Source organism: Oryctolagus cuniculus, chromosome 7 (assembly GCF_051225735.1).
Source record: "Oryctolagus cuniculus isolate XC-2025 breed Fujian yellow rabbit chromosome 7, ASM5122573v1, whole genome shotgun sequence".
In the NCBI taxonomy this organism is placed as follows: Eukaryota; Metazoa; Chordata; class Mammalia; order Lagomorpha; family Leporidae; genus Oryctolagus; species Oryctolagus cuniculus.
The window spans coordinates 34,600,729-34,628,591 of NC_142873.1; the positions used below are offsets into that span (position 1 = coordinate 34,600,729).

The 27,863-nt window shown below is 40.7% G+C and overlaps 1 non-coding gene and 1 pseudogene across 1 annotated transcript; one reads left to right on the forward strand and one right to left on the reverse strand.

Moving 5' to 3' along the window:
* Positions 1–13,775: 13,775 nt before the first annotated feature.
* On the reverse strand, positions 13,776–13,878 carry LOC127493798 (U6 spliceosomal RNA). The gene has a single exon (XR_007924342.1). It is a non-coding gene; the product is annotated as a U6 spliceosomal RNA (small nuclear RNA).
* Positions 13,879–27,101: 13,223 nt separating this feature from the next.
* Positions 27,102–27,200, forward strand: LOC127493772 (U2 spliceosomal RNA; annotated as a pseudogene).
* Positions 27,201–27,863: the final 663 nt, after the last annotated feature.

The following is a 27,863-nucleotide window of genomic DNA, read 5'->3' on the forward strand; positions in this document are numbered from 1 at the left end:
ATTGAAAGATCCAAAAATGAGCATGGATTTACTGTGTTCTAAGAAGAAAGTTAACGAGATTTAAATGTAGTGAGGTAAGTGACTATCAAGAAATATTTGAAGAGGGGACTTTTCCTGTCGGGCCATGGTGAAGAGCATAGACTTTCCTCAAAGGAAGCCACCGAGAGGCTTTGAACATGGGTGAGGTGATGGGATAGGTATTGTGATGTCAAAGTACTGTAGACTGGTGGCAGATTTGGTCAGAGTTTGGCATATTTGAATTATCAGTGTTTAAGATATAGCACATGTGAGTGTAAGATATTCTGCCCAGACATATTTAGTTTGGCCAAACTACTTTTAAAAATTGATTTATTTGCCCAAATCATGAGATTCTTCATACAAATTGTATTTCTGTCTTATCTTGTGAGGTACAAGATCTAATAAATCTCAGAATGGTATTCCTGAAATCCTAAATGGCAGCCTCCTCTGGTGCTGGGTGGCAACTGCCCCTTTAGAAAGGAGGACTCTGGGGTGGACTTTGGGTTCCCACCATTCCTTATCTGATTATCAATTGATTAATCAGATTACCTAATCAGATTACCAATCTGATTACCTTACCTCATTCCCTCACTCTGTCTTCCCTACTTGGCTTCTGCAGCTAAGTGTGAGCTTGTGATCAGCTGTGGCTCTCAAGGGTGTTTGGGAATGAGTGGCTAAGGGAACAAGAACAATGAACAATGAGGTGAGGTGGTTGCAGAGCTGCAAGGCCAGGCTTGTCCAAGTGGGTGTCCATGTGCACACTGGCCCTTGAGTAAAGAGGAAACCATAGAATGCAAGGAAAGAGGCTTGAGGGTGCTGTCCACATGCTGTGTGTGTGTCATTGTCCAGTAGAGGAGTTAGTGACAAAGGCATGTGGTCATATCTCAATAGAACAAGGTTCAGAAGAGAACAGTGGAAGTGGTGGCAGAAAGCCAGAGGACTTTACTCAGGCTTTCTTGCATTTAGGTATGATCATGATTGTTATAGTTTGGGGCACTGAGATATAAGAAGAAATTTCTTGGATTGAACTTGTGGAAAAGCTATTTATTTTATTGTTAAAAATGGGCAAGAAGTGGGCAATGGTCTACTTCTTAAGATCCTGGTTAAGATGTCTGTTCTGTGTCTGATTCCTGGCCCTGACTCCAGCTTCCTGGTCATGGAGACCCTGGAGGCGGCAGAAAATGTCTCATATTCTCAGACACTTGGGTCCCTGACACCCATATAGGAGACCTGGATGGAGTTCTCAGCTCCCGGCTTTGGCCTGACCCAGTCACAGCCATTGTGGGCATTTGGGGAATGAACCAGTGGATAGAAACTGTTTCTCTCTTTCTGTTTCTCTCTACCTCTCTCCCTCCTTCTCTCCTTCTTGAATACAAGTTGTTTTTTTTTTTTTTTAAGATGGACAAACACAAAATGTTCAAGCCTTTTGTCCTTTCCTTTCTTATTACTGTCTAGGACATAGATGTAATACCTAGAAACAGAATAGTCATTTTTAGATCATGAGAATGTAAGGCATTTCCAACTCCTTTTAAAAACTTTTTAAAAAAAGTTTTATTTGGAAGCTAGAAAGCAACTAATAGAGACAGAGAAACAGAGATTGTCCATCTGCTGGATCACTCCCTAAATTCCTGCAACAGCCAGGGCTAGGCCAAGCCAAAGTCAGGAGCCCAGAACTTAATATGGATCATTCATATGCATGACAGGGACCCAAGTACTTGAGCTATCACCTGCTGCTTCACAGGGTGTGCATTAGCAGGAAGCTAGATGTAGAATAGAGGTGCTAAGACTCAAATCAAGCACTCCAATATGTAGGAAATCCCAAGCAGTCACTTTACTGCATGAAATACCTGTCCTCATTCATCCCCTTGTGGATGATAGAAGAGGTAACTAGAAATTGTCTGTATCCTTGGTGATTTCCTTGGAAATTATATCAGTCCTTGATCACCCACTTCTGTGTTTCTTATTATACAAGGGGACTTCAAAAAGTTGATGGGTAGAATTTATAACATTTTCCATGAACTTTTTGAAGCAACCCTGTATCAGAAACATAATTCCATATTTGCTAAAGTTGCTATCATTGTTTCATTGATACATATAGGCAAACATTATGTTAACAAACACAACTGAAATAAATCATGAAAGGACAAATTAATGTTAGCAAAACATCACTCAGATAAGAAATAAAGGGCCATTTTCCTCCTTCCACACAAGCTATTATCAAGTGTGTGGCATCTTCCTGGATCATCAACTCTGGCTGGACCCCAGGGTGACAGGTAGGGGATGGGAATCATGTAAAAGTAAGGCAAATCTTCCAGTAGCTACATGGAGTGGACAGGGTGAGAATCCAAGAGAAAGAAAGTATAGGTGACCCAGTCAATAGACGGCCACCGTCTCACAAGTTTTCTGAATGTTAGACTAAAAAGCCAATGGAGAGCTGACTGAACTCATCATTCCTCTCTTGTACTTTTTCATATTGTCTTATTTTCTAAGTTAGGGGCAGCATCACCTACTCATTATCCTTAGACAAAAAGAAAAAAGGTTTTCTTCTCTTCCAGACCCAGAGCCGCTTGACTCCCGAATCCTCATGAATACACTTTTTGACATTTGCCCCTCTGTGTATGTGGATGGGGAAGACAGATGTGTAATGATCATTATACATCATCTTCGTCTCTCACCTGGGCAATTGCATCAGCCACAAGCATGTCCTCATTCTCATCTTCAATATGAAATACTGGCACAGTTGTATTTCTAAAAACCAAAATGCAACCTGTCACTCCCTGGCTTTAGGGTTATCAGAAGTTTCATGTTTGGATAATGTTCACATTCCTTTGCATAGTGTATTAGGACTTCCAAATTCTATCCACTGGCTATGTCTCCAGCCTTATTTCTTATTGTTGCCCATGCACTGAACTTCTGCTTCCCAAGTGTGCCATGTACTTTTTTTTTTTTTGCCATGTACTTTCATAATTCTACAAGAACTATCCTTCTGTCTCCTTTCATTGGCTAAATCTAACTCAAATTCTTTTCTGACTTCTCCAGGCAAAATTAATTATTAATTATTTTGGTCCCCCTGTGTGCTATTCACAAAACTGTTTTTAGGTAACTCTCTGCCGGTGGATGGTGAGTGCCTTGAGGGTAGCTGCAGAGCCTGGTTGGTTGGTAGATGGAAACATCTTCATATACCTGCAAAAGAGAAAAGGAGGGGAGAGTTCACATTACACATTTTCTTTTTGTTTGTTTTTGCTTGTTTCTTTTAATTAACATTAACTTGTGTCTATATCATGATATCTGAAGTGAAATTATTTCAGATGAACAGAGATTCCTGCTGCAGAGAAGGGTTGAATTAGAGACATCTAATTAAATATAAATTAATATTTATAAGTATTATAAAATAAAAAAATTAGAACTCAATTATAGTCATGTGACTAGTGATAGAAAATGTTCCTTGTACTTTGAAGATACACATATATTGAATATCTGTATAAAATATATATATATAGAATCTATCTCTTTCTATATATATAAACTAAAGAGAAATTAAAAAGCTTTACATTCCTGAATTACTACTTGGAATTTCACAAATTTCAACAAATTCCAAATTAAACAGCTTAATAGAGTAAATAATGATGACAAAGCAATGGACAATTTTGTTTCTCTTCATTGCCTTATATACATGAAATATATATGTTAATAATCATTATCTTTTATAAATCAGTATAAGTACCTACATTAGCTGTGAATAAAGAATTATTTTCATCTGACACTCCCCCAGTAATGATGTAGCTGACAGTGAGACACGACTCATCCATCAGGAACAGAGAGTCTAGTAGCACTTCACGATTTTTTTTCTGGATCTACTTCTTCCTGTTTGAACAAACCAGGAGTCAACCAGAGATGTGAGCTGCAATAAGTATATACCTCGCCCCTATGGCCTCCCATGCAAAGGTGGTACCTCTTTCATCTTGTGCCCACAAGTGGAAGCTCACTCTCTAGAATGGAGGCTTATTATATGAACACAAGGACTGAAATTTATTTCTTCTTTTCATTATAAAACAAAATCTGTCAAGCTCAATTCTCTGAGGTTACAAAAAGAAAGCAGTTCCGGATTTCCACTTCTGACCATAGCATACTATCTTGTATCAGATAAATACTCCTGACAATAACAAGGAGAGATAGTTAGATAAAAAAAAACAATCTGTTTGAAGGCACTTGAGAACTGCTAAGACTCCAAGATCCAGGAGACAAGAGAATTTGGGAGAGACAAGCCCAAGTTTCAAATCTGTTTTTCTCTTTGGATCATTTGCTGATTATTTTTTAAATATTTATTTATTTGAAAGGCAGAATGTTAGAGAGGCAGAAGCAGAGAGAGAGAGATAGATAGAAAAGGTCTTCCATCCGCTGGTTCACTCCCCAGATGGCTGCAATGACTGGAGCCAGGTTGATCTGAAGCCAGGAGCTTCCTCCGTGTCCCCCAAGTGAGTGTAGGGGCACAAGCACTTGGGCCATCTTCCACTGCTTTCCCAGGCCGTAGCAGAGAGCTGGATCAGAAGTGGAGCAGCTGGGACTGGAAACGGCATCCATATGGGATGATGGCATTTCAGGCAGCAGCCCCACCCACTGTGCTACAGTGCCAGACCCTGCTGATTTTTTTTAATAAAGGTTTGTTTATTTATTTGAAAGTCAGAGTTACAGAAAGAGAGACAGAGAGAGATCTTCCATCTGCTGATTCACTCCCCAGAAGGCTGCAACAGTTAGAGCTGAGCCAGGCAGGAGCCAAGAGCTTCATTTAGGTCTCCCACATGGGTAGCAGGGGCCTAGATACTTGGATCATCCTCTGTTGCTTTTCCCAGGCCATTAGCAGGGATCTGGCTCAGAAGTGAAGACGGAACATGAACTGCGCCCATATGGGATGCCAGCATCACAGTAGTGACTTTACCCATCACTCCACCACGCCAATCCCATTTGCTGATTATTTAAAAATCTGATTGGAGGGAGATACAAATAGAGACAGAAAGAGCTCCTATTCACTGATTCATTCCCCAAATGTGGGTACAGACTAAGTGGTACAGACTAAGCTAGTCCAAAGCCAAGAGCTAGGATTTCTTTTTTTTTTTTTTTAAGATTTTATTTATATTATTTGAGAGAGTTATAGACAGTAAGAGGGAGAGACAGAGAGAGAGGTCTTCCGTCCGCTGGTTCACTCCCCAAATGGCCGCAACGGCCAGAGCTGTGCTGATCCGAAGCCAGGAGCCAGGAGCTTCTTCCAGATCTCCCACATGGGTGCAGGGGCCCAAGGACTTGGGCCATCCTCCACTGCTCTCCCAGGCCACAGCAGAGAGCTGGATCAGAAGAAGGGCAGCCGGGACTAGAACCGGTGCCATATGGGATGCTGGCACCATAGGCAGAGGATTAACCTACTGCGTTACGGTGCTGGCCCCAAAAGCTAGGATTTCAATCCAGGTCTCTGACATGAGTGTTGTGGACCAAACTACTTGAGCCATCACCTGCTGCCTGAATCTGCTCTGGCAGGAGCCTGGAATCAGAAGCCTGACCTGGGAATTGAATACATGTGCATCAATATGGGACATGGCTGACTTAACCTGCATCTTATCTGCTAGGCCAATTTCCTACTTCAATTTGCTGATTTTTAAGTAGCTGTCTAGAGGCTGAGAAACTTTACAAATAGTATCACTATGCAAGGGCAATAAAAATTATACTTCAGGAGCTCTTTAAGGAGGATTTTATCTAGCTATCCATGTATACAAGGAATAGAGAGGTGAACTGAAAAGAAAATAGCTGGACTGCCTGGGTTTGAGGCCTGGTTCTGCTCCTGATTCCAGCTTCCTGTTAATGTTCATTCTGGGAGGCAACAGGTGATGGTGGGCATTTGGGGAGTGAATCAGCAGATGGGATGGAGGTCTCTGTCTTTTTCTCCTTCTCCTCTCTCTCTATTTCAAATAAAATAAATCAAATTTAAAAAATAAAATTGCCCTCACAAAATCTAAAATGCTGATTCTAATTCTAGACTGGATTCCATCAGTGTGACCTTATCAATCTGTGACTTAGAAGTGAAAGAACATCCTCTCTAGAAGTAGATAATCTGAATCTCAAATTATTTCTACACATTTTCCTATGCAACATTCTTCACTATTAAAAAATAACAAGCATATTAGTAAAAAAAAACCGTATGAACAAAACTTAAGAGGAAAAATAGACAATAGTATCAGAACCACACACAGGAGAGTGTGTGAATTCTTACACAGAACTTTAAAATAATTATACTTAGGAAAATAGAAAAATATGGAGAATTTTAGCAGAGAATTATAATTGATAAATCAAGAAAAAGAAGAAAGAGCTAAAGGAAGGACTAGTAAGAGAGATAGGTCAGAAGAAAATAGACAGACTGAAGCTAGAAAGATAAGAAGATGACAATTACAAGAAAGACTCTGTGAGATAAATGGAGCGCAGTGACAATATCCAATGCACATGTGATTGGAGTCCTGGACGAGAAGAGAGAGAGGAATTAGGGCAAGAATATTTATAAAGAAATTTGTGAATTTTTCTAAAGCTGATAAAAGGCATGAAGAATATCATGAAGTAGAAGAATACCTATGAACTCCAAGCAGGATAAATTAAATGAAAGCTATACTTAGGCGCATGAGGGTATAACTGCTGAAAATCAATGGGGAAAAAATGTCAAGAGCAGTCAGAGAAAAAACACACATTGCTTTCAAAAACAAGAGACTAACGGCTAACTAACTTTTTCTTTGAATGTCACATTTCTTTTTCTTTTTTCTTTTTTTAAAAATTTATTTATTTGAAAGGTAGAGTTACACAGATAGAGAGTGAGAGAGAGAGAGAGATCTTCCATACTCTGGTTCACTCCCCACATGGCCCCAATGTTCAGGTCTGAGCCAGGTCAAAGTCAGGAGCCTGGAAGCCCATCTGGGTATTCCATATGGCTGGCAGGGACCCAAATACTTGGGCCATCTCCCTCTGCTTTCCCAAGTGTATTAGTTGGGAGCTGGATCAGAAATGGTGCAGCGAGACACCAACCAGTGCTCATATGGGATACTAGCAGTGCAGGCAGCAGTTTAGTCCCCTGTGCTACTCCACTAGTCCCGACAGCTAACTTCCTAATAAAAACAATTTAAGCCAGAAAACAGGAATAGTAATTGTGAACTGTTCAAAGAAAATAAGGCAAAACTAGGTGTTAAGCCCTAGGGGAAAAAAAGCTTTCTGGTGATAGCAAGGCAAGTAGATTGGGCAATAATGTTATCTTATTCCTGAGGAAAGAATTCTTCCTCATGAAGGAAAGTGAGCTGTGGAGATCATATCATGGCCTTTATAATCGTAGAGTGTATCAGGACTTAAAGACCTTTGTAGAACACACGAAACATTTGTAGCGCTTGTGCTTTTATCAGTTGTTCAACTTAGTACACCTGGGCTGAATTGAAGCTGACTCAATGCTCAGGTTTAATGAAAGATTTTAGGATCGGCCTCACTCCTTCTTGGTTGTGTGATACAGACAGATTATTTAACACCTTGTATTAACTTCCTAGGTTGGCCACAACAAATTACCACAAACAGGGTGCTGTAAACAACAGACGTTTAGGCTTTTGATTCTTTTTTTTTTTTTTTTTTTTTTTTTTTTTTTTTTTGACAGGCAGAGTGGACAGTGAGAGAGAGAGACAGAGAGAAAGGTCTTCCTTTGCCGTTGGTTCACCCTCCAATGGCCGCCAATGGCCGGCGCACCGCGCTGATCCGATTGCAGGAGCCAGGTACTTATCCTGGTCTCCCATGGAGTGCAGGGCCCAAGGACTTGGGCCATCCTCCACTGCACTCCCTGGCCACAGCAGAGAGCTGGCCTGGAAGAGGGGCAACCAGGACTAGAACCCGGTGTGCCGGCGTCGCAAAGTGGAGGATTAGCCTAGTGAGCCATGGCGCCGGCCTAGGCTTTTGATTCTAAAGCCTAGAAGTTTGAAATCAAAGTGTTGCCAAGGCAATGCTCCTTCTGAAGGCTTGCAAGACACTTCTTAGACTTCCCATAACTTTTGGAGATTGCTGGAAAAATTCTTGGCATTCCTTGGCTTGCAGCCACATCACTCCAATTTCTGCCTTTGTTTTCACATGGCTGTCTTCACTCTGAGTGTATTGCTGTGTCTTCAAATCTTTCTCTTTAGTTCTTGACTTTAGGGCCCACCTTAATCCAGTATGACTTCATTTTAACATGTTTATCTCTGCAAACACCCTATCTCCAAATTAGGTCACATTTGTAGATACTGGGAGTAAGATATCCTGTATTTGGAGACTCAACTCAACACACTGTGTCTCTAAATCTCACTTTTCTATGAAATAAGCATTATAACATCAGCTTTGAGGGATAATCATGAACAATAATCAAATGACGTCCCAGATCCATACAAATGACTAATACATTTTCAAGGCAGGCTTTTACAACTAGTAGGTAAAAGAATGATATATGAACACTTATTGATAGACTCAAAAAGGGGCAGTTGGATGATTGAAAGCTCCTGCTAACTCTACATTTTAATAAGGTTCTGTCAACTAGGAAGCTTCATTTTTCTTTAAGAAACTGTACTATTAAGTCAAGTATCAAATGAATCGCTAAGAAAATATAAGGGCCAAAGGGACACAATCAAAGGATTTTTTTCACCCTATTTTTCCTGTATGTCAAAGTTTGATACATTCCTTTTTGACTCTACCCTATTTCTGCCATCAACAAGATGTTTCAACTTTGGCTATGCTGTTTAATCCTCACCTTCATTTCCCCATCTATAAGTCAAGAGATTCCTGTTCTATTTTAATTAGAAGTCGAGTAATAGAAAAATCTAACTATGAGTAGCTTATACACATATGAGTTTTATCTTCCTTATGAAACAAAACCAAAGAATGACTGTTGCTGGCTTTGAGTAAGATGTTCATGGATGCCTTTAGACACTGAGATCCTTGTGTTTTTCTATTCAACTAACCCTTGAATTTTGGCTTCTACTATGACAATGATACACCTAATAGAGATCTAGCCTTTACATCCATATTTAACGCAAAAAGTAAGTCTGGATCAGGAGCTCTTAATCATGTCTGTCTTCCCTCCTCAATAACACAAAGGTTTCTCACAACTCATCCTGAGCAGAACTGGTAATGAGCAGAACTAGTACTGTGACCACTCTTATCTGCATTGGCTGAAGCACAATTGCCACAATGGCTAAGCAAAAACTACAATCTCTCTCCCATTGTGACTGCAAGGTCAGCCTGCTCTTAGCGAGGAAAAATCAGAGGATGGAAGTTAGAAATGGATATGAATAGATAACTAAAAGGTTTGTTACATTCTCATCTGTAAAAAGGCTTTATTTTTATTTTTATTTATTTGAGAGGGAGGGGGAGGAGGAGAGAGAGAGAGAGAGTGCACTCCCATCCACTGGTCCGCTTCCCAAATGCCTACAACAGCCAGAGGGCCAAAACTAGGAGCCAGGACCTCCTTCTAGGTCCTTGCAAGGGTGGCAGGAACCTAACGAATGGCGTCATCACCACTGATTCCCAGGGTTACCATCAGCAGTATCCTGGAATCAGAACCTGGAGCTGGGAAAGAAATCCAGGCACTGTAGTGTAAAACACAGGTATGCTCACCAGTGTCCCACCAAGTTGACCAAATGCCACTCCAAAATCTATATTTTAAAATCTCAAACAGTGAGACACCTAGAAACCTCTCAGGTTTCTATGACAAACTTAGATGTTCAAGCCACAATTTGGGAATGTCTCAAATATTTGCAGCGACCTAGAGAAATCAATCCTGGAGTTACTAATATCCCTGGACACTGGTCATGTGATTAGATTCTCTTTTTTTTAACTTTTATTTAATGAATATAAATTTCCAAAGTACAGTTTATGGATTACAATGGCTTCCCTCACCCCATGACTTCCCTCCCACCTGCAAACCTCCCATCTCCTGCTCCCTCTCCCCTTCCATTCACATCAGGATTCATTTTCAATTCTCTTTATATACAGAAGATCAGTTTAGTATATATTAAGTAAAGATTTCAACAGTTTGCACCCACACAGAAACACAAAGTGAAAAACACTGTTTGAGTACTAGTTATAGCTTTAAATCACAATGTACAGCACATTAAGGACAGAGATCTTACATGGGGAGTAAGTGCGCAGTGACTCCTGTTGTTGACTTAACAAATTGACACTCTTGTTTATGGCATCAGTAATCACCCTAGGCTCTTGTCATGAGTTGCCAAGGCTATGGAAGCCCCCTGAGTTCACTGACTCTGATCATATTCAGACAAGGTCATAGTCAAATGACAAGGTCATAGTCTCCCTTCAGAGAAAGGTACCTCCTTCTTTGATGAAGAACTTCTTTTAATTTTCCTTTCTTCAGAAAAACAATATACCTTAATCTTTCATAAACCCTATGGTATACAGTCCTGTAGTAGTCCAGTTGTTAAAATCTGGTTTCACTGGCTAGGAGATGCACATTGGTTGCAATGCTGTCCTGTAAATGTTCTGTGATGATGGGAATGCTCCATGCTGTTCAATAAAACAGCCAATAAACTAAAACACGTAGATAGTTAAAGAGAAATTGAGGCTTACATTTTATTTAATTTTAATTTAGGCAATTACGTGCAGGTAGAGGCAACAATACCGAGCAGCACAGATCTACAGGCTGTAACTTCTCCTTCTGGAAAACTTTCAGTCATATTCTGAATTGTATCCTCTAAGTCCATCTTTAGATATAACCATGTCTTCCATGCTGAGCCTTTATGGTTTCTGCTTGAAAAACCACCTGGGGCAGCTGTGGCACCGGCATCCCATATGGGCACTGGTTCGAGTCCTGGTTGCTCCTCTTCTGGTCCAGCTCTCTGTATATGGCCTGGGAAAGCAGTGGAGCATGGCCTGAGTGCTTGAGCCCCTGCACCTGCGTGGGAGACCCGGAAGAAACTCCTGGCTCCTGGCTTCGGATGGGCCCAGCTCTGGTGGTTGCATCTATTTGGGGGTGAATCAGTGTATGGAAGACCTTTCTCTCTGTGTCTTTTTCTCTCTGTCTGTGACTCTGCCTCCCAAATAAATAAATTAAATCTTAAAAAGAAAAAAGACGAAGAAAAACCACATACCTTTTGTTGGCCTGCACTGACCGTTGCCCTCACCATCTAGGCACATTCAATAGAATGGATAAACCTGATGTGAAGGTGAGACAGCACTGATCCAGGCACTTTCCGTCCTCTGTAACATTCAACTGTTCCCATTTGCTATTATCTTCCTTCCAACTCTGTCATAGTTTATTTTTTTTTAATTTTTGAATTTTTTTTTGACAGGCAGAGTGGACAGTGAGAGAGAGAGAGACAAGAGAGAAAGGTCTTCCTTTGCCGTTGGTTCACCCTCCAATGGCTGCCGTGGCTGGTGCACTGCGCTGATCCGATGGCAGGAGCCAGGTACTTATCCTGGTCTCCCATGGGGTGCAGGGCCCAAGCACTTGGGCCATCCTCCACTGCACTCCCAGGCCATAGCAGAGAGCTGGCCTGGAACAAACAGGGGCACCCGGGACAGAATCCAGTGCCCTGACCGGGACTAGAACCCAGTGTGCCGGCGCCGCAAGGCGGAGGGTTAGCCTAGTGAGCCGCGGCGCCGGCCCCAACTCTGTCATAGTTTATGCATATCCTTTCCTCCTATAATCCCTTTAGAGTAAAATTAGCTCAGTTTTCAGAGATCCATTGGAAAATCAGAATGTAATTTTCGAATTAAAATTATATGTATATATTACTTAGTTCTCATGTAGGTTTATTATCATTTGAATTCAAAAACAGTTCTAGAATTTCTATACATGTAAGGTAAAGGAGGGGATTTTTGGGAGTTGGAAGAGAAGCCTGGGATTTTGTCTTGAAGTTGAGTTTGCACAGCAAGCATAGGTATGTGCTTATATGAGCTGACTGAACAGTATATGCTGATGGAAATTATAGAGGGGTTAAAGTGTTCCCTAAATCACACCTTTCATGCTCCACTATTAATTGCTATTTTTAAATTTTATTTATTATACATCAGTGGGTTGTAATTGTTTTTCAGAATAATAAAGCATAAAAATAAATAGAAAATTTGGAATAAGGCTATATTTTTTTTGCTGTGTTTTCAAATTTATTTATGTATTTGAGAAGCAGAGAGAGACAGGTAGATGGAGAGAGCATTCATCTAATGATTCACTTCCCAAATGCCTTCAAGGAACCAAGATCCTGAAGCCAGGAGCCAGGAAACTAATCCAGGTCTCTTCTGTTGGTGGCAGGGGACCCAATGACTTGAACCGTCACTGTTGCCTCTCAAGGTGAGCATTGGCAGGAAGCTAGACTTGGAAGTGGAGCCAGGACATGAAAACAAGAACTCTGGTACTAGAATCAGCTGTCCTCACCAATGTGTTAGCCACCAGGCCAAACCCTCCCCCCAACTTTTTTTTATGTGAAATGAATATGTATATTTGTATGTGCTGGGTCAGGATGCAGGATGCATTTCTCAGTGTTTGTCAAGTTCATGAATGTTTTAAAGCCACAGGTTTTAATTGCTTTACAGTGTATAAAATTTCATATTTGTTTCAACAGTGTTTGTGACATATATATTTCTGTTAATTGTTCTTTAGGACATGGAACATCATTAATGCAATTATGAATCATCCAAAATTTCATTGGCAAAGAGGAAGCATACATAATAGTCTTCAAGGGGCTGGCACTGTGGCACAACGAGTTAAAGCCCTGGCCTGAAGCGCTGGCATCCCATGTGGGCACCGGTTCTAGTCCCGGCTGCTCTGTTTCTGATCCAGCTCTCTGCTATGGCCTGGGAAAGCAGTAGAAGATGGCCCAAGTCCTTGGACCCCTGCACCCATGTGGGAGACCTGGAAGAAGCTCCTGGCTCCTGGCTTTGGATCGGCGCAGCTCCGGCCGTTGCAGCCATGTGGGGAATGAACCAGCGGATGGAAGAATTCTCTCTCTCTCTGTCTCTACTTCTCTCTGTAACTCTGTCTTTCAAATAAATAAAATAAATCTTTAGAAAAAATAATAGCCTTCAATTTTTTCTATAGTAATTGTTTCTTGTTATCACAAAATCAATTTTCCTCACAGAAAGTGAGAATGGGTGAAGCAGATAAGCCTAACAAAAGCTTTTGAGGGTAACTGTTTGAAGTCTGTGAATTTTTATTTTTTTGAACATCAAATTATTTATATAGTTCAGCTCTTTAAAGGTAGAAAACAGTATGCAGTGAAAAATCTTCCTCCCTGTCCCCCCAATTCCCTTGTCATTTAGGGAATCTTGGACTGCCATAAGTAGACACTATTCTTATGGGTTTCTTGTGCATACATTCTAACATACATGGTATATTTTAGTATATTAGCAAAGTGTTCATATTATCCTATCTTTTTTTACACAGTAGTAGCATATCTTCTACACTGTTGTGACTTTGTTGATCTTACTTAACTATACACATGTATACTTGTTTTATTACCAGTATGCCATGTTTCCCACTTTTCTTATAGTCACAGAACATTCTGTCGTCAGAGGAAAGCATAGTAGCTTAATCAGCCCCTTACTAGGTTGCATTACATTTCTTTATATCAGTGCTGCAGTAAAGTCTCTTTTTTTAGGGGCTACAGGAGAGCCTGGGGATGGAGTTGATGCCAGAAGGGCTCTCAACTGGGTAAGTCACTTCACTTATTGGAGTCTCATTTTTCTTACCTGTAAACATTAGAAAACGACAATAGAATATGGACTACTTCAGAACTTTGTGTGTCATCCCTGTGCGGGGGCCATGACAATCTTCTCTTTATCTTTCCAAGTTTAGTATATGCACAGGAAACAAGCAAGGGATACCTCTTATACACGTTATTGTGTATATGTGCAGGTGTGTTTGATAAATTCTTAGGTTTGAGAGTATTGGGTAAAAAGGTATTAAATAAACATTGATAAATGTTATTGTCCTCTATGGATGTTGTATCATTTTTTAATTTTACAATCAATATGTAAGAGTTTCTATTTTCCTCTCCACTCAACAAATCAGTGATGTATCAATGTTGACAATCTATGCCAAATTGATGATGAAAGAAATTATATCTCAGTGTAAATTAATTTTGAATTTTTCATATTATGAATGGCCTATCATACCATAGGCTTAACCTACTTGTGTTGCCTTTTGATTGAACTACTTATTAATACTCTGTCTATTTTGTTTTATACTATTATTGATTTGTACAGTTTTTTTACAGTTTTTTTTTTATTTTGGAAAAATGAATGTGTTCCTTGTGATCTGATTTGAAAATGTTTTCCAGTTTGTCATTTATTTTTGGATTTTACTTGCTGTATTTTTCCAAACAGAAAACTTTTATTTTATATAGGCAAATTTATCAACATTTTATTTTAGGAATTCTAAGTTTTCTGAAATAAAAAAATCACCGTATAACCAGCATATCTTTGTATCAGTAGTCAAGAAGAGCATTATGAGAAAGAAAAATGATAGACTTGTTTCTCTTTTGAACACACATGCCAAAATCCTAAACAAACAATTACTAAAACAAATTCTGTAATCCATAAACAAGGCATATACCATCACCAAACTGAGTTTATTTCATTAATACAATTGGTTTAGCATTAAAATAGCAACATAATTCGACATGTTAGCAGAATACAGGAGAAAGATAATAGTATCCTTTCAAAACAAGTGGTAAAGACATGTAGAAAGTCAAACCTTTATTTAAAATAATTTTTTTTATAAACTAGGTACAGAAAGGAGTGTTATTAGTGTGGTAAATATTATCCCCCAAACACCTAAAATAATGTAATTCTTTAATTTTTTTAAAAAAGTTACATTTTAAAAGTTAGTTTTATTTGAAAGGCAGAGAGACAGATAGAAGCATCCTATCTGCTGGTTTACTCCCCAGACGCCCACACAACCCAGGAAAAGCCAGACCAAAACTGGGAACAAAGAACTCAATCTGGGTCTCCCATGTGTCTGGCGGGGAACCCAAGTACCTGAGCCATCGCCTAACGCCTCTGCAAGTGTACATTTGCAGGAAGCTAGAATAGTGAATGCAGCCAGGTGTTAAGTCCACTCATTCTGATAAGGGATGTGGGCATCCCAAGCAGCAACTTAACCAGTGAATCAAATGCTGCCCTCTCCACTTCTGTTAACTTTTGTTTATTTTTTTGAAAGGAGAGAAAGTTGGGGGGAGGAGAGAGTGTGTTTCCATTCCCTGGTTCACTTCTCAACTCCGACACTTGTTAGTGAGGCAGCCTTAGACAAGTCACTAAAACTTGTGGTCTTTCTCTTTTATAAAATAAAGAAATACAGTCTACCAGGATGGGTCATTTTTAGGATTTAGTGTAAGATTAAAATCTATATGAGGGGCCGGCACTGTGGCGCAGCGGGTTAATGCCTTGGCCTGACATCACATATGGGCGCCGGTTCAAGATCTGGCTGCTTCACTTCCGATCCAGCTCTCTGCTATGGTCTGGGAAAGCAGTAGAAGATGACCCAAGTCCTTGGGCCCCTGCACCTGCATGGGAGACCTGGAAGAAGCTCCAAGCTCCTGGCTCCTGGCTTCGGATCAGCGCAGCTCCCATCGTTGCGGCCAGTTGGGGAGTGAACCATCGGATGGAAGACCTCTCTCTCTCTCTGCCTCTCCTCTCTATGTGTAACTCTGACTTTCAAATAAATAAATCTTAAAAAAAAAAATCTATGTGAAGTATGTTCTTATGTGTGTGTGTATGTACATTGATTTAGCAAATGCTAAACCACTACTCCCGGGGGTTCAGTATTCATAGAGGGCTCTTCAAAATGTTCATGGAGAAAATGTATTGTGAAAAATTATACATGGATTTAAAAATGTTTTGTACCAAAGTAAACATTTTAATTACACTTTCCAGGAACTTTAAAAAAAGTTCTTATTTATCACTTAATTTTTTTTCCTAGATTTCCTCTAAAATGAGTACTACACAGTGAAGAAAAAGATTACGTACAAAAGTGAGATTGAAATTCCATTTACAACTGGAGTTTATTTTTTAAAAACTATTTTTAATTTTTTTTTGAGAGAGAGGTATCATTCTTTCATTTTCATCCACTGGTTCATTCCCCAACTGTCCTCAACAGCCAAGGGGTGGGACAGGTCCAGGTCAAGAGCCTGGAATTCAATCTAGGTCTCCCAGGAGGGTGGCAGTACTTGAGTCATCATGTTTTTATTAACAGAAAGCTAGAATTAGAAGTAAAGCTGGGGCTTGAACCCAGGAACTTTAATATGGGATGCGGGCATCCCAGGCAGCTTTTTAACTGCTGTACCAAACACTTATCCAGAATTGGAGTCTCCTCCCTTCCCTCCCCTTTAAAAAAATGCTGGTAATAAAGATTAACTGACCAAATAATTAACAGAATAAAAACACTCATCTTGACCATTAAGAACCTTGTGGGATTCTTGTCTAGTGCTTGGGAATTTCAACTGGAGTCAGAAATGACCATTCCTCTATGTGAGCAGGATTTCTCAATGTCAGTATTATCGACATGTGGGACTGGATAACTCTTTGTTGTGGAGGACTTTCCCGGATAATGAAGGGCATTATGCCCTGCCCCTGGCCTCTACTCACCAGTAGTACCCAGCCACCCTCTCCAGTCATGATGACCTAAAATATGCACAGACATTTGCCTAGGCGACAATGTCACATCTGTTGAGAAGTACTTCTTCAGAAGGTTTTTAACTTTCAAAGTGAGGACATGTCTTTATGAATAATCCTTAAATGAGCATTTCTCAAGCCCGTTAGGATCACCTGCATATTCTATGAAGATGGTCTACCTTCTTGTGATTCCATTCAGATGTTTCTAAGGATCACACTTTGAGAAAACTTCCCCTGAGATGACTTGCTATCTGGAATGAAATCTCCCTAGGATCTATTAGAACACTCCAGATAAATTTAGAAATCAGTGGATAGATGAATGTATTGAGAGGATGAAGAGGTATTTACTGGGTAAGAAATCATATAAGGGGCCAGCACTATGGTGTAGCAGGTAAAATCCACCATCTGAAGTGCCAGGATCCAATATGGGCGCCAGTTTGAGACCTAGCTGTTCCACTTCTGATCCAGCTCTCTGCTACAGCTTGGGAAACCAGCAGAAGACATCCCAAGTCCTTGGGCTTCTGCACCCCTGTGGGAGACCTAGAGGAAGCTCCTGGGTCCTGGGTCCTGGGTCCTGGGTCCTGGGTCCTGTGTCCTGGCTTCGGATCAGCCCAGCTTTGGCCGTTGCAGCCATTTGCAGAGTGAACCAGCAGATGAAAGAACTTTCTCTCTCTGCCTCTCTGTAGTTCCACCTTTCAAATGAATAAATAAATCTTAAAAAGAAAAAAAGAAATCACATAAAACATCCAGCAGTGCTTTATGGTGCAAATCTAGTATAGTACAAATACTAATGTACTGGCAATAGTCAATTTTTTTTTTTTATAATCACTCTCTGGGACATTTTCAGAGATGAGAAGGTGAGTGTTGGGGAACTGAAGAAACTGAGTCTGACCTTTGTGAGCCCATGATTTTCAGAAAGCTCGTTTTTCAGAATGAAACAGAATCCTCAGCGAAGATGCTGCTGTGGCATTGCCAATTACTTCATGCCTGATAGAGAAGCTGAAATGCCTCCCCATACTTCAGGACTTTTTTTCTTTGCAGTTAATTGTTCTTACTAAATTGAATGATCTATTTTTGGAACTAAAAGAGATGCAGTGTTGAGAGAAAGGAACTGACAGAGCCGAAGGCAGAGCAAAGAGGTAGACAGAGGAAATTGAGAAAGGAGCAGGGGTACTGTCTGATCCATCTTCCACATGAAGTGAGAAGGAAGAGCATCTTGTCTTCCTGGGAGCAGTTGCATGAGGCCTTAGGGGCAGGAGATTTTGCTTGTGAAACAACAAACACATGAAATGGAAAAATGTAAAATTCTGAAAATAGTTGTGACCTGAAGACTGAGGTCTTAAAGTCTACTGGGCTCTACCTTTAAGCTCCACAGGTGGCCCACATGTTCACATCAGTGAATCAGAAGAAGAGAAACCTACTTCTTTATATTTCTTGATATAAATTTATTTGACTCTCAACAAAGAAAAGCCCAGAACTAGATGACTTCACTGCTGAATTCTACCAGACTTTTAAAGAAGAATTAATTCTAATTCTTCTCAAGCTATTCAAAACAATTGAAAGGGAGGGAATCTTCACAAACTCCTTCTATGAGGCCAGCATCACCTTAATTCCTAAACCAGAAAAAGATACAACAGAGTAAGCAAACTATAGATCAATATCCTTGATGAACATAGATGCAAAAATCTGCAACAAAATACTAGTTAATCTAATCCAACAACACATCAGAAAGATCATTCACCCAGACTAAGTGGTATTTATCCCTGGTGTGCAGGGATGGTTCAACATTTGCAAATCAATAAATGTGATACATCACATTAACAAACTGAAGAACAAAGGCCATATGCTTATCTCAATAGATGCAGAGCAAGCATTTGATAGAATACAGCATCCTTTCCTGAAGAAGACTGTAAGCAAATTGGGTATAGAAGGAACATTCCTCAACACAATCAAGACAATATATGACAAACTCACAGTCAGCATCTTATTGAATGGGGAAAAGTTAGTAGCACATCCACTAAGATCTTGAACCAGACAAGGATACCCACTTTCACCATTGCTATTCAATACAATCCTGGAAGTTTTAGCCAGAGTCATTAGGCAAGAAAAAGGAATCAAAGGGCTACAGTTTGGAAAGGAGGAAGTCAAATTATCCCTACTTGCAGATGACATGATATAGAGGAGGACCAAAAGACTCCACCAAGGGACTATTGTAAATCATAAAAGAGTTTGGTAAAGTGGAGAATATAAAACTAACAAACGAAATCAACAACCTTTGTATACACAGACAATGCCATGGCTGAGAAAGAACTTCTAAGATCAATCCCATTCATAATAGCTACATAAAAAATTAATAGCTTAGAATACATTTAACCAAAGAGGTGAAAGATCTCTACAATGAAAATTACAGAACATTAAAGAAAGAAATAGAAGAACACACACAAAAAATAACAATCTTCCATGCTTGTGGATTGTAAGTATTAATGTAATCAAAATGTCCATACTACCAAAAACAGTTTACAACTTCATTGTGATCACAATCAAAATACCAAGGACATTTTTCTCAGATCTAGAAAATTGATGCTGAAATTCATTTGGCAACATCAGAGATCCTGAGGAACTAAAGAAATCTTAAACAAAAAAAGCAAAGATGGAGGCATCACAATAGCAGATTTCAAGACACACTACAGGGCAGTTATATTTAAAAAGGCTTGTTACTGGCACAAAAATAGGCATGTAGACCAATGGAACAGAATAAAATTCCAGAAAGCAATCCATACATCTACAACCAACTAATCTTCGACAAAGGAGCTAAAATCAATCCCTGGAAAAGGACAGTCTCTTCAACAAATGATGCTGGGAAAAGTGGATCTCCACATGTAGAAGAATGAAACAAGACCCCAAACTTACACCTTATATAAAAATCAATTCAAAATGGATCAAAGATCTAAATCTACACCTTGATGCCATCAAATTAATAGAGGACCCCAGAAGCACAGGCAATCAAAGCCAAAGTAGACAAATGGGATTACATTAAGCTAAGTAGCTTCTACACTACAAAAGAAACACTCAGCAAAGTGAAGAGGCAACAGACAGAATGGGAGAAAATATTTACAAACTTTTAAACTGATAAAGGATTAATATCCAGAATCTATAAAGTGTTCAATAAACTCAACAACAACAAAATAAACAATCTAGTTAAGAAATGAATAAAGTACTTGAATAGCATTTTTCAAAAGAAGAAATTCAAATGGCCAATAGACACATTTAAAAATTCTCAGGCTCACTAGCTATCCAGGAAATGCAAATCAAAAACACCACGAGGCCTCATCTCAGCTAGAATGGCTCTCATATAGAAATCAACAAGTGATAAATGCTGGCAAGGATGTGGAGAAAAGGTTAACCTAATTCATTGCTGTTGGAAATGTAAACTGGTACAGCCACTGTGGAAGACAGTGTGGAGATACCTCAGAAATCTGAATATAGACCCACCATATGACCCAGCCATTGCATTTTTGAGAATTTATCCAAACTAAAAGAAATTCCCATATGAAAGAGTTATCTGTACCCCCATGTTTAGTGCAGTTCAATTCACAATAGCTAAGATATGGAATCAATCCAGATGTCCTTCAACTGATGACTGGATAAAGAGATTATGGTAGGGGGCAGCACTGTGGCATAGTGGGTAAAGTTGCCACCTGCAGTGCTGGCATCCCATATGGGCGCTGGTTCGAGTCCTGGCTGTTCCACTTATGATCCGACTCTGCTATGGCCTGGGAAAGCTGTAGTAGATTGCTCAAGTCCTTGGGCCCTTGCACCTATGTGGGAGATTTGGAAGAAGCTCCTGGCTCCTGGCTTCAGATTGGCACAGCTCTGGATGTTGCAGCCAACTGGGGAGTGAACCATCGGATGGAAGACCTCTCTCTCTCTCTGCTTCTCCTTCTCTCTGTTTAACTCTGACTTTCAAATAAGTAAATAAATTTTTTTTTTAAAATTGTGGTGGGGCCGGTGTAGTGGCTCACTTGGTTAATCCTCCACCTGCGGCTCTGGCATCCCTTATAGGCACTGGTTCTAGTCCTGGTTGCTCCTCTTCCAGTCCAGCTCTCTGCTGTGGCCCAGGAGGGCAGTGAAGGATGGCCCAAGTGCTTGGGCCCTGCACCCACATGGGAGACCAGGAAGAAGCACCTGATTCCTGGTTTCGGATCAGTGTAGCACCGGCCGTAGCGGCCATTTGGGGAGTGAACCAACAGAAGGAAGACCTTTCTCTCTGTCTCTCGCTCTTACTGTCTATAACTCTGTCAAATAGAAAAAATTATGGTATATATACACTCTGGAATACTACTTTGCCATAAAAAAGAATAAAATCCTGTGTTTTGCAACAAAATAGATGCAACTGGAAACTACTCTGCTTACTGAAATAAACCAGTCCTAAAAAGACAAATATATATTTTCCCTGATATGTGGTAACTACTAGAGTAAAAGTATGTAATGTATGGGAGTGAAATTGACATTTTGAGCTTCAGTGATTGTTCATAGCCCTTGTCTCTACTGTTGAGGAATAGTGCTTTTTCTTTTTACTATTTATTGAACTCGTTACTTAGTGTTGGGTTAATCTTATGAGTATATTATAAACTGAATATAGATCATTGTAAAAAATTAAGAGAGAGAATAGGAATGGAAGGAGGAGAAAGGATGGGAATGTGGACAGAAGGAAGGTCAGGGTGGGAAAAATCACTATATTCATTAACTGTATGCCTTAAATAAAATTAAAAAGAAAAAATAAAAAGTAAAGAAAGAAATGCAACAAACAGAAAAGTAAAAAAAATTGAAAAACATCATGGTCTTAGTCATGAAATTTTTGAGTCTATTTAGCAGGACATTTTTAAAAAGTTTTATTTATTGTTTATTTTCATTTTATTTGAAAAGCAAAGAGAGATCCTACATCTGTTAGTTAACTTTCCAAATGACCACAACAGTTGGGGCTGAACCACAGGGAATCCAGTAGCCAGGAAACCAATTCAGGTCCCCCACAAGGGTGGCAGGCATCCAAGTACTTGAGCCATCACTTGCTGCCTCCTAGGATGCACATTAGCAGGGAGCTGGAGTTGGATTCAGCTGTGACATGAACATGAACTCAGGGACATTGGTACAAAATGCAGATGTTCCAAGCAGCATATTAACTGCTGCACCAAAGTCTTGCCTGTAGCAGGATTTTTGATGTGCTTAGTTCATCACACACATGTCTGATGAAGCACATATGTACACATACACATGTGTGCACTTTCAATTAACTCAGACCTGAAAGTAACGTTCACCTCTCCCAGATTGTTTGGTAGTACTAACACACATTTGAAAGAAGAGTCAGCAAACGTTTGCTGCTTTTGTAGCTAGTGCTTTTGTTAACTTCTGTGAGTTTTCTGATCCTCCTTCAGACTGAACATCATGCTAAAAGCCTTAGAGCTTGCCTATCCTTGCCTTTTCTGCCACTTCTGTTCTCCAGGCATTTCAACTGCAGCTACATTTTGAAAGGACTTTTGTGTTTAAATGGTTAGCAAAACTACAAAGCAGAGCACACATCATTTTCTTCAAAACACATAAAAATTTGCCATGTAAAGGAAACCACACCAAAGACAGCCAGCTGAACTTTAAAATGCACTAAAAAAGCAGAGACCTTTCAAACGCCATAGGATTGTGCTGTTCTTTTCACCCCCACTGGATATTTCAACAATGCATCTAGTTCACTCTTGAAATGACTCAACTAAGGCAGGAAAAGACTTGCAAAGATTGTGCTCACATCCCTTTCACTTCCATGAGGTGTCAGGAGAGGAGCCCCTTGACTGTCCATAGTGTCAATTTTTCCCATTCCTCTGCCATTTGAGTGTCAGCATCTGGTGGATAGCACATTCTTAGTTTTCTATGTGTCTGAGTATTGAATTCCAGCTATCCTAGTAGTAGACTATTTAAGGTGGTAGAGAATAGGGCATAGGGAGACAGAAAGGAAAGATCATGGAATGACCATCTCCATCCAAACATGGTCTGCATGTGTAAGGTTATAAAACAAAAATTGTAGGGTTAGAAAATCATTACTTTTCTCATCATGTGTGTAAATGTGTAGGTTAATCAAACAATTCCCTGTTTGATCCTGCATAGTTTCTACCAAACTCAAACTCTGTAAGCAGAGATAAAGAATGTAAGCCTTCCGGTTAACCAGTCTTTTCCAAAATCTGGCTCCTTATGGTTTTGTGCAACCTTAGGAAAACTGATTGACCTTGAGTCAATGACTCAACCTCTGCATCCATCTTTACTCATCTGAAAAATTGGGGTAGTAGTAGAACATGCCTGAAGGCCTTTTGTGAGCATGACATATGTGATTGTATGTGAAAACAATTAGAATAGCTCTTGTCTATTAATTTTAAAAAACAGGAGTTATTAGAATTGCCTTTTCTATAAAAAATCACTGACAATAATGTGATAGTAGGGTAGGTGATAGTCTAGCAAATTTTCAAGGGAAATATCACCAGTAAGAAGCGGGTACGGCCGGCGCCGCGGCTCAATAGGCTAATCCTATGCCTAGCAGCGCCGGCACACCAGGTTCTAGTCCCGGTCGGGGCGCCAGATCCTGTCCCGGTTGCCCCTCTTCCGGGCCAGCTCTCTCCTATAGCCCGGGAGTGCAGTGGAGGATGGCCCAGGTGCTTGGGCCCTGCACGCCATGGGAGACCAGGAGGGGCGCCTGGCTCCTGGCTTTGGATCAGCGCGGTGCGCCGGCCGCAGCGCGCTGGCCGTGGCCGCCATTGGAGGGTGAACCAACGGCAAAGGAAGACCTTTCTCTCTCTCTCTCTCACTGTCCACTCTGCCTGTAATAAAAAAAAAAAAAAAAAAAAAAAAAAAAGCGGGCACTGCCCCTGTCCAGCATACAGAGACGGACAGCTCAGAGCTTTGAGCAACCCTGTCAAATCCTCCCAGAAGCTCTCTGGATTTTTCTACTTCCAGAAAGAGCGAAGTGGTGTAGTTATAACAAGACCTGTCTGGAATGCACAATAGAATTTTCTCCCAGAATTTCTTGATGGCATTCCGTTTTAATGATTCTTTCTGAGGAGTCTTATTGAAGAAAGAAATGGTCAAGAGCACTTCTGATTATTTGGATACAGTTCAGATAGTGTGGTATCATTGTTTATTTCTGTTATATTCTGGGATGTGCTTTTTGGCCCAGGAGTTCAATGATGCTTGTGACACTTACATTGTCACATCTACCATTAATTGAATAATGTACTTCATCCTGTTTTTTTGGTCCTACACATGGTTCTAGTGCCTAAATCTCTATTTTCATACCATTTTAATTTTAGATGTAGGAAAAAGCTACACTAAAACCATCCCAATACCCTATGCTTACCAAAAACTCTGATCTGGGAAGCTCACTGGATTATTCTTTATTAAAATGAGCAGATGAGCATAAAGATTGTCTTCCTTCTTTGAACATGTATTTGCTGATTCAATATTTAATCAGCACTTACTATGTGCATAAGTTACTGTGCTTACTACTGAGAATACAACTTTGAAAAAGATAGGTCCAGTATCTACCATCATGGGCACATTCTGGTGACAGATATTAAATAAAGAATTCAAAGATTTTTGTTTAATTATAATTGTTAAAATTAGGGGAGGAAGTTATGAATTGCTTAGTGAGTGTATAAGTAAGATGGCATGTACTTCATCTGAGGGGTCAAAGTTCCTTGGAAGAGTGACACTGAGCCAAGGCTGAACGATTGAATAGGAATTAGTTAGATGAGGATGAAGGGAAGGTAGGCTATTCTAGATGGCAGAAATAGCAGGTGCCTTGGGCCCTAAGGATGCGGAAATAGGGCATTTAGCGAAGTGTGAGCAGGTAAATGCTGCCAGAATGCAGAGAGAAGGGAAGATGGATGTGAGAAGGGAGTGAGAAAGGCAAAGTCTGCCAGATAAGGGCTCATGGCCATGTTAAGGCCCAAAAATGTCAGAGCTGAGAGAGAGAGAGAGAGAGAGAGAGAGAGATCAGAACTGTGTTATTGAATACACTGGCGGCTATGCAAGAGAAGGTACTGGGGTGCTGGAGTGGAGGTAGTGGTATGTAGGAAAACCAATTTGTAGGCTATTGGTTTTGTGAATGTAGAAGAGTGGTGATGGCAGGATGGAGATGGATGGATACAAATAAAAATAACTGAGAAATATTTAGGTAGTGGAAACAGAACCAGTGAGAGAGTGTAAGCCTAGTTATGAAGTGAATTTCTGATGGCATTATTCACCAAGATGGGGATTACTGCAGAAGAACCAAGTTAGGTAAAGAAAGGACAGTGTGCTTTCAGTTCCAAACTACTGGACTTGTGGAGCCTTAGCAATGGTTTTTGGAAACAATTAACAGTGATTCTTCAAAAAGAGGAAAAGGCAAAGCTGAATTTGTATCACTTGGCAATTTTTGTGGTGTAAAAAGTCTCATCATGGGGGCCGGTGCTGTGGCGCAGCGGATAAAGCTGCCGCCTGCAGTGCCAGCATCCTGTATGGGTGCCAGTTTGAGTCCTGGCTGCTCCACTTCCAGTGCAGCTCTGTGCTATGGCCTAGGAAAGCTGTAGAAGATAACCCAAGTCCTTGGGCCCCTGCACCTTTGTGGGAGACCTGGAAGAAATTCCTGGCTCCCGAATTCTGGCTTTGGACTTGCGCAGCTCCGGCCGTTGCAGCCAATTGAGGAGTGAAGCAGTGGATGGAAGACTTCTCTCTCTCTCTCTCTCTCTCTCTCTCCCCCTTTCTCTCTCTCTCTCTTTCTCTCTCTCTGCCTCTCCTTCTCTCTCTAACTCTGACTTTCAAATAAATAAATAAATCTTTTTTTTTTTTTTTTTTTGACAGAGTGGACAGTGAGAGAGAGAGACAGAGAGAAAGGTCTTCCTTTGCCGTTGGTTCACCCTCCAATGGCCGCCGCGGCCGGCGCGCTGCGGCCGGCGCACCGCGCTGATCCGATGGCAGGAGCCAGGAGCCAGGAGCCAGGTGCTTTTCCTGGTCTCCCATGGGGTGCAGGGCCCAAGCACCTGGGCCATCCTCCACTGCACTCCCTGGCCACAGCAGAGGGCTGGCCTGGAAGAGGGGCAACCGGGACAGAATCTGGCGCCCCGACCGGAACTAGAACCCGGTGTGCCGGCGCCGCTAGGCAGAGGATTAGCCTAGTGAGCCGCGGCGCCGGCCAAATAAATCTTTTAAAAAAAAGTCTCATCATGGCATATTCCAACTTATCAATATGATGGTGATGAACATGAAATTGTAAAGAAATGCATGCAATTGGCTGTCATAATCCAATGTAAACTGGATGCAGCACACCACTGATTTTGAGATATGTAAGGGGAGATGTCAAGAAGTTAATGGATATGTAAGTTAGATATGTAAATATTGGGCTTAAAGGAGTGGTCCAGGCTGGAGTTTGGAGTCATCAGTGTATAAATAAATGATAACCATTTGGATGAGACTGCTGAGAAAGTGTACTAAGTGAAAAGAGGAAATAACTGAGGACTGAGATTTTACAAAATAGAGATTTCGGAGTTCATTAAAAGTGGGCTAGAAAAAAAAAACCAGTAATTCTCCCTTAGGTTGATTATGTCTCCTAATAACTTCCCCAACCTCTTTTTTTTTTTTTTTTTTTACAGGCAGAGTGGACAGTGAGAGAGAGAGAGACAGAGAGAAAGATCTTCTGTTTGCTGTTGGTTCACCCTTCAATGGCTGGCGCTGCCGGCGCGCTGAGGCTGGCGCACCGCGCTGATCCGAAGGCAGGAGCCAGGTGCCTCTCCTGGTCTCCCATGGGGTGCAGGGCCCAAGCACTTGGGCCATCCTCCATTGCACTCCCTGGCCACAGCAGAGAGCTGGCCTGGAAGAGGGGCAACCGGGACAGAATCCGGCGCCTCGACCGGGACTAGAACCCGGTGTGCCGGCGCCGCAAAGTGAAGGCTTAGCCTATTGAGCCATGGCGCCGGCCAACTTCCCCAACCTTTGATCTATCACATGGGCCTTGCAAATTCTAGTCTCTGACTGGTGGCTGTGTGATCTTGAATCAATTATCTAAACTCTCTGGAACTGAAATTTCATCTTGATAATACTAGATTGTGCTAGAGAAATTCTGAAGACTTTCCTGGACCTAGTGATCTTCTTTTGTAAATTCTAAAATTTTCAGTCTTCTTTCATATCTTATTTCTTTTACCTTCTAAATTCATTTAGATTTCAATTTTTATCAGTGTTGCCTCCACAATCTCTCTCATGCCTAACTTCTGTCAATCCTGCTCTATCACCTTTTTAGAAATTCCTCTAATTAGTTTTTCTTCAGTTATGACATCTACCATCAGATCTTTGGCCATTGAAGTGACTCTCTAGTCACTTTTCCTATTTCTCTGCTGTTTCTTCTTTTAGTACATTTTGTGATCGCTTCTCAGCCTTTTGGCTAAGATCAAGTGCAGTACATTTTATGCAGTACCAATTAAATTATCCACATTTTCACTTAATTTTTATTCTTATCCTTTGTCCAAACCATACTCTTCTTTCCAGGCTAATCCAAATAATAGACTGTTCTTTAGTTTAGCTTTTGATTTTTTAAAAGATTTATTTATTTATTTGGAAATCAGAGTTATACAGAGAGAGGAGAGGTAGAAATAGAGAGAGGTCTTCCATCCGATGGTTCACTCCCCAATTGGCAGCAGTGGCTGGAGCTGCGTCAATCCGAAGCCAGGAGCCAGGAACTTCTTCCAGGACTCCCACGCAGGTGCAGGGGCCCAAGGACTTAGTCCATCTTGCACTGCTTTCCAAGGCCATAGCAGAGAGCTGTATCGAAAGTGGAGCAGCCGGGTCTCGAACCGGTGCCTATATGGGATGTCGGCGCTTCAGGCCAGGGCGTTAACCCGCTGTGCCACAGCACCAGACCCTAGCTTTTGATTGTTTTCTGTGGAAAAATTTAGTAAGTCATGTCAATAAACAGCATCATCACACCATTTTGCTTCAATTCAAAGTTCATAAAAAATATTGGTGCTTTTGTCAGGATGGTTGATATATATGGAACTAGAGTGTTCATAGGTCAATTTTCTATTTTTAGAGAGACTGTTTTCTATATACACACAAATTTGAATGAATTTATTAGTTAATTTCTTTGTGAAGGATGCTAATAAAAATGTATTATTTGGTGACCTGAT